The sequence below is a fragment of the Trachymyrmex cornetzi genome, unplaced genomic scaffold, assembly GCF_001594075.2.
Source record: "Trachymyrmex cornetzi isolate Tcor2-1 unplaced genomic scaffold, Tcor1.1 scaffold719, whole genome shotgun sequence".
NCBI lineage: Eukaryota > Metazoa > Arthropoda > Insecta > Hymenoptera > Formicidae > Trachymyrmex > Trachymyrmex cornetzi.
The window spans coordinates 272261-290868 of record NW_017300047.1 but is presented as its reverse complement, the minus strand read 5'-3'; the positions used below and the strand labels follow the sequence as shown (position 1 = coordinate 290868).

Below are 18608 nucleotides of genomic sequence, written 5' to 3'. Positions count from 1 at the left end.
CAGGATTCATAATCAGAGTTTGGAAATCAGTATTAACTGTTTATATACGTAGCACTGAGTTTCAAATAAAGCAATTGGATACTTGATATTATATATTTCCCAATTAAAAATTCTTTAAAATCAAGTTTTATGAACAAATTATTTTTTTCAAATTCTATCCGTCACATTAAATCGACTATTTTGAATTTTTTATTTTTAACCTCAGAGATTCAAATAAAGTATTATTAAATTATCCCATACGTTAAGTTCTATAAAAATTGAGCGAACAGTTTATAAAATAAAAGAAGGTAATCCGCAAATGGGGTCACCGGTCCACAAAAAAATAAAATCTGTAATATAATCTACAAATTTTGTCAGTTATGCCCGAAGAGTCTATCGATCATATGATTAAGTTACGAAGCAAGAACTGGAAATAATAGTAAAGTAACTATACATCATGCTCGATCGCGTGAAAATATATTCAATCATCGAGATTTTACGATCATAAAAGAAAATAGATGATAATCGACAGTAATAAAAAATTATAAAATAAATAAAAGAGAGAGGTACAGAGAAAGCATCTAGTATCAGTAATATAATCTACAAATTTTTTATTTTTTAACTAAGATGAGAGATAAGCACCGCGCGTTATATAAAAACTTTTAATTATGATATCTATTATTGATTCAGTATAGATCAGATAACTGTGATTTATCTTTTTGCATTAAAAACATGTTCATATACGTTCAATTTAATCAATAACGTATTCTTTGCTATTTGATATATCTAATAAAAATAAAACTCGATTCTGATGTATAATGGATCTATTATTTTCTTCCTGTATCTCTTTACTCGAAAATTTCGGTTGCCTGCAATTATCCATAGAGAGCAATCTCAGCGGTGCGTTTTAATCACGAAAAAAGATAAAAGGTTTCGCATTGTGAGAATTATAGCTGAGCCGTTTTGGGAACTTCCAGGTTATTTCACTCACGTGCCAGTTCGCAGAACTTATAAAGACATTTATATCCACTCAAGGGGAAAAAAAAGAAGGGTTTGTTAAATGCTTTCTTTGTCTTTGCCGAAATTCAAGTTCCACTCATTTAGTAATCTCGAAGCAGAGAATTTTTCGTCACTTTTCCAATTAGAGATGGATTCCTATCGGGAGAGAGAAAAATGATACATTTTCTTTTTAAGAGAGACTTTGGGGGAATTAGATTTAACGGGTTAATATCGCTTAAGCCTTTTGCGCTTTCTGTTATCAAAGCACGAAACGCTTGCGAGTGCATGTCGCGTGCGTTACACGATAGAGAGTTTCCGCTGCACGGACCACCGGGCGTTACCGTTGCGCCTAATGGAACTCGAGCTTGGCGTTAGCGCGACCTCATCGTATCCCTCCCAATCGATTTTACTCACGCGCCACACCGGAACAGATTGCACGCTTCCCTGTATCTAGGTGCAATGAAAAACGGTCGCTGTTTTCGGTTCATCATCGCACCTGCGCTTTTATCGCAGGTCACGCGCATTCATCCGCAACAACGTCCATAACTCTCAAACCCAAAGACGAACACGCTTTTGATATTTTCTTCATTTTGTTAGATTGCGATAAGAATGGTCTATATTTGGAGAATGCTGCGGAAAACGGAACGAACAAAATGGCACGAGGGCACTTCTGTATCATTGTTCCAATTTTCACGGCTATAAAATAATTGATTCTTCACTGAATTTTTGTGATATAAATTTTAGAAACTTTTAAGTATCTTTCTCTCTCTCTCCGATGTGAAATAAATGTTTTTACGCGGGAATATGCAAGAAAATAAGAAGATGTAATTTACAAAATATCCCGTGTATTATGTAAATGTATGCACGTATCACAAAGAGCTTTCCCTATTCTATTCTGTTATTCGTTATATTCTGAGAAAGAAGTAGTTATACCAACAACTAGGAAATTGAGGAAAAATAGCATCTCAACTATGCATTGTAAAGTTGTTGTAAGAAAAATGAATAAGTGCACATACGAACTTAAGGAAACAGAGCAATGTTAACCGTTTGCAATATACGTGTTAGACTGGAATACAGGAAAATAGTTAAGTATAAAATTGTTTTATTGAAAAAAATTATATTATTATAATAAAAAATGTGTTATAGCATGTCTCATCGCGGCGTATTAATTTATTTTAAAAAATATTTAAATAAAAAGATATTGTTACAACCCATTTTATAAAGTTTATAGAATAACTTAACTATAAATTAATTTAATTATTTCACACACACACACACACACACACAGAATTATTTAATAATTTCATGCCAATAAAATAATGTTGATATATAACATTACATTTGTCGGTGTATTTTCCAAAATTTGTTCTTATGATTTTATAAAACTAGTTAAAGATATTAAAATGAATTTCCAAATATATTGTTATACCCGTGCCATTTCAAATACCCGTGCCGACACCCACAAGATTGTCACCTATGTCCAGAAGATTGTGTTGCCTGGCAACAATCTGCTCCGTTGTTTAAGAAACAAGCTCGAAGATTTCGGTGTGAACCTTCGCTGCTCTGAGACGTTTTATTGACCGTTGTGCTCTGAGTTCTTTATTAATAAACGTTTCGAACTGTTCTTTATATATAAACAGCAGTGTTCTTTATTTACGCGTTCGATAGCGTAGTGCGCGAACGAGTGACCGCGAGACAGACATTCGGGCGTAACAATATAATAAAATAAAAACAATATAAAATATAAAATAAAAATACAAAATATAAAATAATGTGACTCACAGATATGATGCGCAGCAGCGGAGTTGTAATTGCATTGTAACTTCGTCGGTCTGTAACATACAAATATAAAATTTAAATTTTAACAATGTCCAAAGAAATAAATACACGAATATCTCAAAAAATAATTATATGTATATTGCGTGTTGAATATCATTCTTGTGTGTAAATAGGTATTTAGCAATTACATAACTTAAATTTTTTTTTAAATAAATATTTAATTATTTTAAAAATAATGTTTAAATAATATTTAAATTGTTACAAAATAATCACACATGTTGTATTTGTTGGATTTAATTTGCATCTAAAAATCGATCTTTAACAAGATACTTTTACAAATTTATTTGTTTTCCATTGTCATCTGAGAAGGTAAATTACTTCTGTTTTAACTGATTTTTATTTTTATATTTATTTGACTTTTTATAATGAATATTTGTTACACCTTGTGAATTTTGTTTTATATTTTTCAAAATTGTTCCTAGAGATGTTCGCGTGTTTGCATATTTAGTATAGTTTCAATAGGTCATAACTCCTTTTTTAATTTTTTTCTTCTGATAAGGTAAAATAATTTTCCGTTACTTTTATATTCATCTAACATTGTATAATAATTTTTTGATAATTTGTTTAATTTTGTGTTACATATTACATATTTTTTCTATAGATGTTCGTTATTGCAACTTAATTTTATTTTCAATGGGACTACTTATATTTGACTTCGAACGACACGAATATTCTTACAAAATTAAGATATTGTGATAATTACTTACTCTTTTCTTCTGAGTTTGACTTTTTTGCAATAGCTATTCAATACATTGTATTATTTACTCATTATGAAATGTTACAATTAATTAATTAATTTTTTATGTATTTATATTATGTCAGCGACTTTATGTTATGTTATTTTTATTTTTATTATGTAATTTGAGGTTTTTTATTATTACCGGATGTTTAAGTTAAAAATTTTGTTTTTTGCATTGAAAATGACCCGATCGGAGTCGAAACGTATGTATTTATGTATTTAATGTTATTATTCTAATTATAATTATTTGTTAAAATATTGGTTCTATGCCCTTTTAATATTCATTTAGTTTTAACAAGATAATTATAACAAGATAATTTCCAAAAAAATCTAATTATTATAAAATTTACCCTTACCGTACTAATATGGGTAACTAGTGACCGAGCGATTCCTGTTCGTGCAAGTTTCTTTGAATCTTTCGGTAATTATAAATTATACTACATTTTATTATTTTCCAAAATAAAGAGTCAATATTTATCCTAGAAAGTTGAAAGTATGTTGGTGAATTTTTAGAGATTTTTTGAATTATTTTGAAGAGGTGAAAAAACAAAGAGATTCTAGTGACCCTTGATAATATGGATGAGGCACCAAATTGTACATAATACGGTATAAGAGTTAATATTTAAATTAAATATTTAATTTAAATGTGTGTGTGTGTGTGTGTGTGTGTGTGTGTGTGCGCGTGTGTGGACCTAATGGCTAACGCTATAATATTTGGCGCGAAACCGATGTGCTTAATCATTTTATTCTAGATTTAAGAATTTTTCATTTAAGAGAGTAAAATATTCTTCTTTCAATAATAAATATAATTGTCCTTGTATCAATTCCATTTTATAATAGATCGAAGAATAATAGTATCGGAAATCTTTTCTACGTATACAGTAAAATTGGCATACAATTGGCAATGGAACATGGTGGAAGAAACCACTATGATCTGGACTCTGGAGCAGCCTTTAGATAAATTATCTAAATAATCGAGAACAAATAAATAATGCTGTGAATAATAATAATAAACAGTAATAAATAAGAATAATAGTAATAAATAAATAACGAATATTATATACTTCTTATAAGAGGTTTCTTTGCCATCGCTTAATGTCTTACAAGTTTTCTCTCCTTTCAGGTTTAGATTTCTCCGCAGATGCTTTCAGCCGCTACTCACGTAACACTCACGAAAATAGGGTTAATTACATCCGCGCACTAATCAGCAATATGCGACGATCACGTACTTTGCACGATATTCTCGACGTTAATCGTACACGACATACACCTTATCATTTTTCGACACGAAAAGAACATTCACATTCATTAAAACACAAAACTTTTCCAACTATATACTTACTATATACTTCAAATTTAACCGCGTTACGGAATTCGGAGTCGTATCGTGTGAACATCACATTAAATTTTATTAATGCTTTCTAACAAGAAACAATAGTCTAGTTTCCATTAAAACATTAATTCGTACTTAATGTAGCGTAGAACCAAATTTAAGTGAAATGAAAATGCGTTTGATTGCGCTCATTTCACTCCTGCTTCGATCTACAAGGTCACCAATGGAAATGGCATTGTGTTAGTATTTCTATCGCAACTGCACTGAAGTGAAACCAAATTGAGAGGACTTCGGTGGAAACTAGTCTAGTGTAACCAATGATCATTTCATCTTTGTTTAATATTTGCAAACAACAAGAATGTAATGATTCACTGTGTCACATTGTGTCATTTGTGTCTATTGTTGGAGAGTATCCATTATTAATCAAAAACTTCGAAAACGATGTTGCCAACTTCGCTCTGACGCCGCGCCATCGGTAAAGTGATGCAACTAATAAAATCAAATTAATGGCCGGTATTCGTAATCCGTTCTTTTTTCAATACCATCTTAAGTAATATCTTAAAACCCTAATACAGCTCTGTAATTGGCTTATGATATTTTAAGACTGTACTTTTAAGACATTCTCAAATACATAGAAATTGATTACGAATGCATTTCGTTTCATGCATGATGCGTATTATTTTATCCTCTGAAATTTGGTGAATAACCAAAGATAAAGGTCAATATTCATAGTCCAATCTTATTTCAAGATCATCTTAAGTAATATCTTAATATGTTCATATGGTCCTCTGATGGTTCGTGACTGTATTTAAGATTATACTTAAGACAGTTTTAAATATAAGAATTGACTATAATATCGGCCAAAGTGATATTAAACGGAACGCACTCTACAAATACTGGCCTACGATTGGTCAAGAAACACGATAAACCACTTAAAATATGCAAGTACAATACACAATGTATCTCGATTAAATAAAAAATGCGTGTATCATCAAACAATGTAACGACGTTTTTCCTTCGGAATACTAGACCTAGAAATAAGCGTATTATTCCGCACTCTTTAATCTATATCCGCGATATTAGGTTAGAATAAAATTTGAAGATAATGTTGCCAATTTCTCTTCGATGCGATGTCGCAGTGCGCACAATCGTGAAATGACACGCTCGATAAAATCAAATTAATTAAGAGAATCGGCTTAAGGACATATTATACGTATTTTTTAACAAAATAATTATGAAAAAATTATGAAAAAATTATGAAAAAATTAAATTCTTCTATACTATATTTGAAAATAAAACGGAAACTTTTGGCGATATTTTAGAACACGGATAAAAATTATTTCAATAAGTAGACATGTTTTTAAAAAATAGTTAAAATAAATGAGAAAATGTTCACTTAAATTATAAAATCGTATTGTTAAATATATAAATATTGATTTTATTATATACATATAAACTGTTTCATATGTATATAACGTTCACTTTTATTCGGAAAAATGAATTTTTAATTCCAGTCACATTTTGCAGAAACTATACACAAAACATATTTTTAAGTGAAATTGCATAAGTGAATATTTTAAGCAAACAAATCTCGCGAAATATATGTATCATTTGTGTTTTGATGTGTCAAGACTAAAGGCTCTTCATTATTCAAGTTGCAAATCCAGGAATTGTACTTATCACTCTCAGCCTTTATTTCGCGTCTTCAATTCAAAAGCACGCGGCGAGAGAGAAAGCCGAGTTAGCGACAGACGTTTCTTAGTAACACTAGAGATACCTCTCTAACAACGATACTATTACAGAGTAACGATACTGTTGTAGACTTCATGTCGTACACGTACATACACGTTACCAGCGATCTGTGATTATCCGTACAGAATGGGCACAGTTCACTTGACGCTATATAAATGTTTCGTAGCATTCGATTGACTAATCGGAAGAAAGAATTTTATTAATTGAATGTATAGACTGTGCTATCCGCGTATCTAAATAGTATATCAAATGGTCAACAAAAATAAAAATTATGAGAGAGAGAGAGAGAACGTGAAAACAATTATCTTTCTCTCATTAATTCTCTTTTCCATTACATCGTGAATAGAAAAAGATAAGATAGGCTGTCTTCGCGTCCTATCTCACTCATTTTTGTCAACCAGTTTGACACAGGGATGGCGCAGTCCATATTCTATGATTACATTTACACAGACACTTTTAATCGGGTTTCATAACATCCGTAGTTAGAAACTGGCTAATCATAGTCGTTCCATTCTTCAGAGGAATAGCTGTGATTGACCAGTTTCATATGTAACTATGGATGTCAATAAACTCGATTAAGAGTGTCTGTAAACGTAGTCATTGCTTTGCACGGACGAGATACTATTAAGGGCCATCTACATAAATCGCAAAAACAGAACGCAGTTCGCAGCGCATTTGCGACAGCTAATCAGAAGCGTCAATGGTACTAATAACAGCTTTTGATTGGCTGTCACAAATGTATCTGCGAACTGCGTTCTGCGTTTGCGACTTATGTAGATGGCCATTTAAAGATCGATATTCTTTCGGGAGTTGCGTCTCTGTTAAAGTTCTTCACTAAAATTTAAAAATTATGTGATTAAGGATAAGAAATTAGTAACATAGTATTGATTTTACGATTTATTAGTTTTGTAGATATGTATGCAAAATTAAATACTTGATTTTTATTTACAACTGTGATTTTAATGTTATCATCTGGGTTTTTGATTATCGATAGAAGTGGTAATAATAAAAAATAAAAAAAAAACTGGACGAATGAGAATCAGCGTGGTAGTTAATACGCAATCTTAAATCTTTAATCCAGAAAATAGAATCTTTATTCCAAAAAAAATAATAGTACGTTTCAATTCACTTTGGAACCATCCTTATAGCAATACAATTTCAAAATATCAATCCCTTCATGTCCAAGAAAAAATCACCATCAGATTAACAGATTTGATGTTGTAATCTATTCGAAACATTTAAATTATCTTATAAATATTTCTATCCAACAGGTTACAAATTAACATTAAAAAACTGGTGACTCACTCGAAGACATAGAAGGAATTCGTTTCGACTTGATTAAACCAATTACAATTTATATTCACAAAAGAGTATCAAGTTAAAAAACGTATGTTGATTTGGGAGAATATCGCGATTCTAGATGAAGAGCATTTTCTTAATAAACGTTTAATATCTGAGTGCCTTCACATACTCATGCAACAAAATAGTCTCAATTTACGCTCAGATAGTGGTTATTTCGTGATACGTGTAGAGGAATAGTAAAGCATGTTGTATAGCAAAATACAAGTCCTTTGCTTTCGTATTCTCTTTGTTTAGTTTGTTGAAACCCTTGTATTTTGCCATATATCCCACTCATTATCTATATATAGCAAAAATGGAAGATTTCAAACAGTTTATTTTTTAATACAAAAACTAAATATTTCGGATTTTTAATATTTTTTTTCATAGTAGTAGACAATACAAAGTTTTTACTGATATAGTTCGTTTATTTTAAACATAGTAAATAATACTTAATAAATTAAGTTTTTGATAGGTGCGGCGTATATACTGGAGTTACCCTATTTGTAGCATCACGTGAATCGAAATCACTGCATACGCGATATTTGTCTCGATAATCGATTACATTTCTAAAAATAATAGCCCAGAGCAATTCAAGCCAGATTTACATAAAGATGCGTCAATTTTAAAGTCGCACGACACTTAAGCCTGTTCTATAGCGTCGCAAGCCGTAAGCAGTAAGAAATTAACCACACTCATAGTTGATTAGTTTAGTCATATTCAACTGTGCGACTTTAAAATTGACACATCGGATTAGCTGACGCAACAAACTTGCGACCTGCACAGTGCGACGTCTATGATATGATCAATATAGATTAGGCTTCCGCAAACACAATAAGTGTAATAAGCCTTAAGTCTTAAGAAATTAACCAATCATAAGTGATTATTCTTCTCATATTCAATTGTGATTGATCAATTTCTTACCTATTGTGTTTACGGGGTTACATTTGTCCGTTTTTGTTGTACGACAAACTTTTTAAGCGTGTTGATCGGCTGCAAGACAGAGATCCGAGAACATCTCTGTCCTGCAGCTAATTAACAGGCTTGAAAAGCTTTGTCGTATGATACATAAAAATCAGCCTAAAGCCTGTTTTACAATAGAGTTGCAAGCCGTAAGCCGCAAGAAATTAATCAAAGGTAAGAAATTGGCCAATCCAGAATATGAAAAAAATAATCAATTATGATTAGTTAATTTCTTATGGCTTACAGTTTGTAGAACAAGTTTAAGAAAATTCAGTTCTACTTAGCGGTATTTTTCTTTTAAAGAAACAAATTCTCCTATTGGATATCATACGCTATGTGAATCATACATTACATTTCACAACTCAGTTACGGCTATTTTTGTGCTTAGGTCCAAAGACTAGTATTCATAGTCGATTCTTATTTTAAGACTGTCTTAAATAATGTCTTAAGATGCTAATACAGCTCTGTGAATGACTGCGTTTAGCAGAAAAAGCAGTTTTGTAACTGTATAGTAAAATTCTTTAATATGATTGATTTATGCCCTTGTATAGATACTTTCTCATCGGATCTAAATACATAAACCAATCATATTAAAAAAATTTACAATGTTTGAAAAGCTACTTTTCTGCTAAACATAGCTATTTGTTTATGATATCTTAAGACTGTACTTAAGACGATTTTAAATATAAGAACCAACTGCGAATACCAATCTATAGTTTTTTAGTAGCTTTTATTTTGTAATTTTATATTGTTTGAAAGTTTCATTATTATTATATAATGCCGTTGCGCAACTTTTTTACCACATATTATATCTGCTCAACAGTGTTACATTGATAATGAAGTTTTCGTTAAGGATGTACGATCGATCACTTGCGGGGTAGGTGGTGAGGAGGGTATTATTCTACATTGATAATACCAACCTAATATATGAAAATCTTTTAATAATAAGAAAGACTAATTTACGATTTATTAAAATTAAATGATAACATTGATTGCTAACTTTTAATTACGAATTACAATATTAATATTCTATTACTAGAAAATGTAAATAATTTAATGTTCTATGTTCAATGATTATCGATAACTTGGCAAGGTTGCATTCTGAAAATGAGATTGGCATTCCTACTCGAGTGCACACTAGTAATTGACTAGTGCCATTAGTAAAGCTGGCCGCACACGATGCATGATTTTCATGCTTACTGTCTTGCAGCTGATCAATGTACGTTACTTTACTCGGTTCGCTGCATAAAAGCCATCACACGAAGATGACAACCGTGGTGGCTTTAACCTATACATTTCACATACGCATGACACCAATCAATCACGTGAGTAATTCTTAACGTTTTGATTGGCGCGTGCAAGAAAACGAGCATGAAATAATGCACCGTATTAAACCCAGAAATCAAGGATGGTAGTATATTTCGCCCAATGCACCAAGGTGTTTAGCACGCATCAGAGCAGGCACAGCAGCATGTAAGCCCATTATGCAGAAAATCGTGCATCGTGTGCGGTCAGCTTTATTGAGGGGATGAGCGGAATAAAGGCCTAATTACAAAATCTTGATATTAATAAAAATTAAAATAACTTGCTACTTTTTTATTATACACAAATGGGTACAATATCAAATGAATTTATGTAATGTCTTTAAGAAGTTATATGTTTCAATACTTCTCTATTACGATCAATATTACATGAAAAAGCTAATTGCCGGGAAAAGAGCCCAAGTAGAATTGTGCCTTTATTCCGCCCATTTACACGCACGCACGCACAGTTCAGGTTAAAATATTATTTTCATATACGTGTTTTATAGTTATAACAATAGGTTATAAGTAAACATATATGTATTCAATCATCACACATGTGTCACAGGATGAAGCAAACCGCAATCTAATGTAATGTCGGAAGTCAACAACGTTGTCAAGTTTTTCGCGTATATTTCTTTAGATGCTCAAATAGACATGCTTTCATCAGCTTTTTGCTTGTGTAAATAGCAAATAAATTACACGGTGAATAGAGTTAAAATTCTTGCAAGGATGTAAAAAAAGGTTTGTTCTAATTATTTATATATTTTTTATGTGGATCGAAGCATTTTAAAAGTAAGTAATTATGTAATATATCAATAATTCAATGCATATGTTATATGACACCATGCATAAAACTAACTTTAGCTTTTTCTTTTTTAAAAATTACACGATCAAACGGTTTGAAATTTTAATATAGTATTAGTTTCGTTTTAAATAATATTCTGTGTAATTTTTAGATAGATCGAAGTATTTTGATTTTTTGATCGTACCTCCTTAAGAGTTATAAAATAGGTCTTCAGTACTCGTAATAAATAATGAAACGCAGCTGAAGATTTCCATCAGATTCGCAGCGTATGATTTGTTTACGTATACAATAACGGCCGGCGTGAGGCGTCTCGTCGTTTGTTACGTATATAGAATGTATCTGAAATAACGCCCACTAATCATACAGTGTTATGCCTAATAAAAAACTAAGTCGAAAAGTCTTCTACTACCATTTTGCAATTTTCGCAATAATTAAATGAGATGTTAATTTCTAAAGATCGCCGAATAAACGGATAAAATCAATGTATAAGACAATTTTAAGATATCTTTCAGTGTTTTTTGTGAAATATTCTGAAGATGTTTCTTAAAGAATTCTTAAAGATATCTTAAAGTTGTCTTATACGTCGATTTTAGACATTTTGCTCATTAACTAAAAATATTGCGAAAATTGCGAAATAAGTAGAGGAGTTTCAACTCAGTTTTTTATTTATAGGAATATTACTATATGATTAGTGGACGTTATTTCGGATATACTCAGTATAATTTACTGCGCGCTTCTTGTGCATACACACATTCAAGGTTCTTCCGTCCGCGTTCTCGTCCGCGACAAACGCGCTATCATTCATTACTTATCGTTTGTACTAGGGATGTTCGATCAAAGATCGAATTTTTACCTTCGATACTCGATTTTTTAGATCAATTCTTGCGCTCCGACTAAGCCTACGAATCGATTCTTAAGACCCGAGATCGATGTTCCGTGTACAGCTCATGGTTACAGATAGGTCGCAACACTTTTTTCGATGGGTTTCGAAATGCAGCTTGCTCTCACCGACCGATTGGTTCTTACTTATCCAACCATTTATGTTCAACTACTCTACGAGCAAGACTGAGTTCCAAAACACATTAAGAAGTACATTGTACTCTCTGTTACAAGTGTTGCAACCTTTCTGTAATCGGCTGTGTGCATTGGAATTGGTTTTTTTTTTTTACAAAGAGGCCTATAGTATGCAATTTGCAATTACCTTTTAATAGATCAATTTTTGCCGAATCCATTCTTTGATATTCAATCTTTTGGTTGAATCGATACTTGCAATTGTGATTTAGGTCGATTAAAAAAATCGATTCCTTTGCCGAGATCCCTAGTTTATACTGGTTACTTTATTTTGTTGTTGTACATTTACGGAAAGACATTATAAAGACCACCACACACTTTTTGTAACCGTAAGGCCGGTATTCGTAATCGGTTCTTATTTTAATTAAGTAATGTTAAGATACTAATATTTGTAGGTTTCTGATTGGTTCACGATATCTTAAGACTGTACTTGAGACAATTTTAAATATAAGAACCGATTATGAATACCGGCCGACTCACGTAAAAATTAGCCAATCACAGTCAAGAATTATCAAAAATATTCACCTTTGGTTGGCTAATTTGTACGCTACATATTACTGTTATTGTTATGGAAAATATGAATATGCGCCCTTACGAATCGAGAAACCTCTCTTTACTTAATTGATTATCTACAGCTCAGTTTGCCTACATTACTGCACCGTTTGCCTATATTACACTTGCCGACAGTTTGTTTGCTCACAAAAATTATTGCCTCGATTGCCTACATGCACTATTGCGCACAAATACAAAATTAAAAGAAAAAGATATGTTTACACACATATCACAATTGCGCACAAATTGTATTGTATATATAATATTATTGCATTGAGAGAGAGAGAGAGAGAGAGAGAAAACGAATAGTTCTGAGAACTATAAATTTGGCAACTTTTGCAATTGAAGTACTTGTAATTAGTTTTACAAAATAATAAAAACTAAAGTAGTGCTGAATGTTATAAAAATATAGCCATGGTAACAAATTGTATGCACTATTAATTGGTAGTGAAATAATGACTCAATTACATTGAGTAGTTCCTTGGACTTTATGCAAATAGATATAACAATTACATTTTTCTAGTTTAGACAAAAACTTTTTTTTAATGAAGCACTCTATAATATGTAACTAATTAATCATTGTTGAGGTAATTTTAAGAAATACATTAAAAACATTTTCTCTAAAGTCGCTCAGTACGAGCAGTACATTATTATCAGAGGAACATAGCGGAGTTCAGTTTTTCCCAAGAAGAAAAATACTCAGCTTACAATAAAAGGCGCAACGTTGATTTCGAACTTGGAAAACAAAAATAAATAAGAAATGTATACATAAATTTGTAACTACGCATTATAGAGGTTTAATAAGAACAATAAGTAAATTAAGTGAACTAAAAAAGTATAGTAATATTAATCATTTGTAATTGATTATATGGTTAATGTTATTGCATTTTTTTAGTTCATTTAATCTAGTATTCTTATTAAAATTTAATAATATGTAAGGCGCGCGTTATTTTACCACAAAATAGTTACTAATACGACTTTTTTCTCTCAGTGTGCCCATAGATTAGTTGCCTACAAGCACTTTTACGCACAAATAAAAATTTCAGAGACAAATTTACATTTGCTTACACGTATTATTGCCTACAGATCACAAAACTGCTAATTTTTACGAAACATTTTATGGTTATCGTTATGGAAAGTGTATGCGGCCGTCTTCACGAACTTGTTCGGACGAATCACTTCACGGCGCGACAGAGAAGCGTTAGGGGCTGCGCACATTGAACAATTAGGAACAACGAATAGGAACAGGAACAGCGAATAAAAATTTCAGCTAATCAGAATGCACTACAGAATACACAGTTTCTGATAGGTTGAAATTCTTATTCCCTGTTCCTGTTTCTACTCTCTGTTCCTATACCTTCATTGTGCGCAGACCCTTAGGGCACAGACATACGAAGCTATTTATATGTGTAACTGTATAAGGGTGTTGTCGCATGACAGTCGGAATTTCGAAAAACGGGATCTCGAAAAAGTAATAGAGTGGGGATCCATTAATCAGAATTATTATAGGATTACTGTTCGTCTGCACATATACGTTAAATACAAGATTATTTGATTTCCGTATAGAAATTGAATTTCTATATGTACAAAAAGAAATTCATTATTGATAAATAATTGTTCGTTAAGTATTTATTAATATATATAAGTATTCATTTGTCCACGATATAAATATAACCATTTATATTCAGGATAAAATTGCGTGCTTGCCGGTCCGAAATTTTTGTGACTGGGTTCCTCATGAACCAATATTTCCGAAATTGTGAAAAATCAGAAAATTTATTTTAAATATTTTATGAAAAAAGATAATTATTATATAGTAGAAGAATCCGTAAGAAAATAAAATTTCGATATATTTTTTATTATAATAAAAGACGACGAAAAAATCTTTTAAATTAAAAGACGGTTTAAGATTAGAATAACCGTTTTCCGAAAAAGTCGCTCCATGGGGAACATAGCCACAAAAATTTCGGACCGACAAGCATGCAATTTTATTCCCAACGATATAAATAGTTATACAATATTTATATGCTGGAAAAATGAATACTTTTATATTAATGAATACTTATCGAACAATTAATTATTAATAATGAATTTCTTTTTATATGTATAGAAAATCAATTTCGATAATCTTATATTTAACGTACATATGTATTATATGTGCAGATGATGCAAACGAACAGTAATGCATCCCAATAATTCTGATTGGTTGATTCCTACTCTATTACTCTTCCGAAATTCCGTTTTCCGAAATTCCGACCGTCATAGGACAGTACCCTATAATGCCCGTATTCATAGTTAGATCTTGTATTTAAGGCTTCCTTAAATTTATCTTTAGATGCTCAGCCAATGAAATAATTCATAGAGCATCTGAAGAAAAATTTAAGGAAGCCTTAAATATAAGGCTCGACTATAAATACGGGCATAAGACGATAAGACGTGTCGACGCATTTCCACACAAGCGCTGATTCGTGTGAACACATGACGAAATGTGTTTGTGTATAATCATTCTTAATTTTAAATATTTAACTATACGGGAATCAAATAAGAAACGAAATTATATGACTTAACTATTAGGAAGGTTCAAACATATTTACATAATAAAGGATAACGTATTTCGTTTTAACCTTCCCAAATAAGTTTTCTGTATCTTCAATATAATCGATACGTTGTATTTAGTAATACATGTACCGTGATACTGTGTGAATATAATGGCAACTCCAGAAGAATCAGATAATTTGGTGTGGGTACATTTTAATAAATTAAACAAATTTATACAGTGCAAATTGTGTCCGGAAATTTATACAATTTATGGAACTAGTATCACTAGACGTACAATAATGTGTATGAAAGGACATTTATACCATTGTCATAAAATATATAATGAAGAAGATTTCTTAAAATGGAAAACCGACGATAATTTGATATGGCGATATTTCGACAAAATAAACTTATACGTGGAAAAATGTAAATTTTGTGGCATTTTGTTTTTCGAAGCATATATACCAAATTTAAGAAAGCATCTAACGAAATATCATCAGGAAATAATAGCCTAGGTACGAATATAAATAATTGTGAATCATTCGCTCTCGCAAAATTACAAATTCAATAAGGAAGGACTTAATGCAACATGCACATTTTGCAAATTTAATATTGAAATATTGTACGAAATAGATATTTTAAGGTCTCACTTGGCTAATTGTCACGTATGTAATAGAAGTAAACACGCAAAATTTCAAAAAGATATCAAAGATAATAATGTGGATAAAATGATACAACAATCGGTAGCTAAAGAAAATGTGGGTACAAGTTCTTATTGTAACAGTACATATTAGTAAACTTTTGGACATCAAAATAGTCAATAGAGGTGTTACAAATATAAATGTGTTTCATTTTTTCAAATTATTAACGTATTCAGATAAGGAACAATTAGCACAAAAAAATTGAATATTGAATATTTAAATATAATGGCTATATAAATTTGAATCAAATAAGTTATTTATGTAGAGGAGACCGGGGACAAAAGTAACACTTTTTATCTATGTACTAGTTATCACTTCCTTTTTAGAGGTATGAAAAAGTCATTCATGTCTTAAAAAACTCTCATTATTACTCTATTATTGCATCTGTGTTTAAGCCCCAAGTGATACATATTTTAAGAGATATATTGGTTTTTTGCAACTACGCCAATTGTTACTTTTATCCTGGGGGTCTAGGACGAAAGTAACATACTGTAGGGATGAAAGTAACACTTCTTATTTTCGAGAAAATACGTTAAAAATATATTTTTTACATAAGATAAAAGATACTTTTTTTATGTAAGATAATTGTTATAACAAAATAATTTTTATATAACTTGAAAAACATAAATTATCTTCAGTAGGCAACAAAATAATTATAATAGAATCTCAAACAATTATCATTAATATCATAAATAGCTTTGTACTATTTTAATAATCATTTGCCTACGTATATAAAGAAAAAGATGTCGACTCTTACTCTGAATCACAATTATGACACATGTAATTAAAATTACCTTTGGTACATTTATAATGGGTTCATGCATTCTATGCACTGAATCCACTTCTCTCCAGGATGGCTTTTAAGGAAAGAATTCAAACAAGCCAAGCATAACCAGTCGTTTTTGTTTGAAGGGTTATTGCTTTCTATTTTCTTTATCTTTCTCTATCGTTTCATTGTTTCCTTGCGCTTACCTTTTCCTTTAATAACATGATATTTTCGTCCATAGAGTGTCGTGTTACTTTCCCTGGACACAGTTTTAACATAAAAGCATTATAACCTAAATACTATGCAAGACTTGTCGAAATCTATTACAAGAACTTATAAACACATTTCACAAGAATGCACCAGCAAATAATTACATTGATATATACACTTTAACTACACATAAACACAAAAAATCCAAAACGGGAAATACTTACGTGAATGATGCAAATACATAAATTCTGTTCCTCCATGCAAAAGTGGCGCGATTTTTCTATGATAACTAGTTGAGGGGAAAGGAGATAGGAGCGCTAGTTTTTGACTATATAATACAAATGAATTAACACGTTGTGTAAGCCAGCAAGGGACTTGTTATTTTCATGACACTGTTACTATTGTTCCCGGTCTCCCCTGCATTTCTTTTAATGTTATTATTAATGTCATTAAGATTAGATTTCGAAATTTAAAAAATATATATCAAGAGAGATTTGCAAATAATAACGAAAACAGATTAATGCGACAGGGGAGGGAAGGTTCTTACAAGGGAGAATCATACTAGGTGATAAATTCTGATTTTAATGAAACTTTGTATACATATAGGTTATATAAAAAGATGAATTTAGAAAATGTCCGTTGCGACAGAAAAACGGTTTGAAAAAGTGAAATCATCCCTTACGTTGTAAAGCGGTTTTCAGATTTTTTCTGTTATATCTCGAAAACTATTCGTGATATCAAAAATGTTTTATATAAAAGTTTTACAACAAAATTATCTCTATTCACTTAGTTCAGTAATATTTAGTTCAATAAACAATTTTTTTTAATTAAAAAAAAATTTTTATTTTTTAAAAATATTATTGACGTGGATAAACAGAGATAATTTTATTATAAAAGTTTTGTACAAAACATTTTTTGATGTCTCTAATAGTTTTAAGATATAACAGGAAAAGCTGAAACCTAAATACGTTATGTATAAGGGGCGATTTCACCCTTTCAAACCATTTTTTTGTCGCAACTAATATTTCCTAACTTCATTTTTTATGTAATCTATATACAAAGTTTCATTAAAATCAGAATTTAACAATGTGGTTCTCCTGTCAACTGAAGAAGCGGATATAGATTCATATTATAATCGAATATGGTAAATTATAGGAAATCAAAAACGGAACAGAAGTAAATGTTACACATATTGTATATGTGTTATCTTTTCGAGTTATTAATGTGTTCTATTAAGTACGTTTAACATAATAAAGTTTAATATTTATATAGTTTTAAAAAACATTTTTAAATTTAAGTTAAATATTTAACTAATGTATCTATATGTTATTAACATTATTAATATTCAAAATAAATAATATTATATAAACAAATCTATATTAAGTTTTCAAGATAACAATATGGACGAAATAAAGTAACGACTTTTTACTGAAGGAAACGCAAGTAGCACAATTTATTATTATCACGATACTGTTTGGTTAACTCTTTGAAATCGAGAAAATCAACAGAGGTAAATATTGCAAATATTAACGCATATTATTTTTTTTAGAAACTACTATATTCTGTTACGTATAATTAACGTAACAAAATTGAATATTTGATATTTGAAAATATAGATATTATAAGTTTGATTCATATATTTAACTTATGTATATATTCTCCTAATGTTATTTTTAATCAAGTTAAATTGTATTATATATATATATATGTATATATATA

General features: G+C 30.5%; 1 protein-coding gene across 1 annotated transcript in view; it reads right to left on the bottom strand.

Annotated features, from left to right (window-relative positions):
• The window catches only part of LOC108767712 (limbic system-associated membrane protein), a 197433-nt gene that overhangs the window by 72748 nt on the left and 106077 nt on the right, over positions 1-18608 (bottom strand). The window contains exon 3 of the mRNA XM_018517712.1: positions 2761-2810. The gene's annotated coding sequence lies outside the window, so the exon portion shown is untranslated. The remainder of the gene's footprint in view (positions 1-2760; positions 2811-18608) is intronic.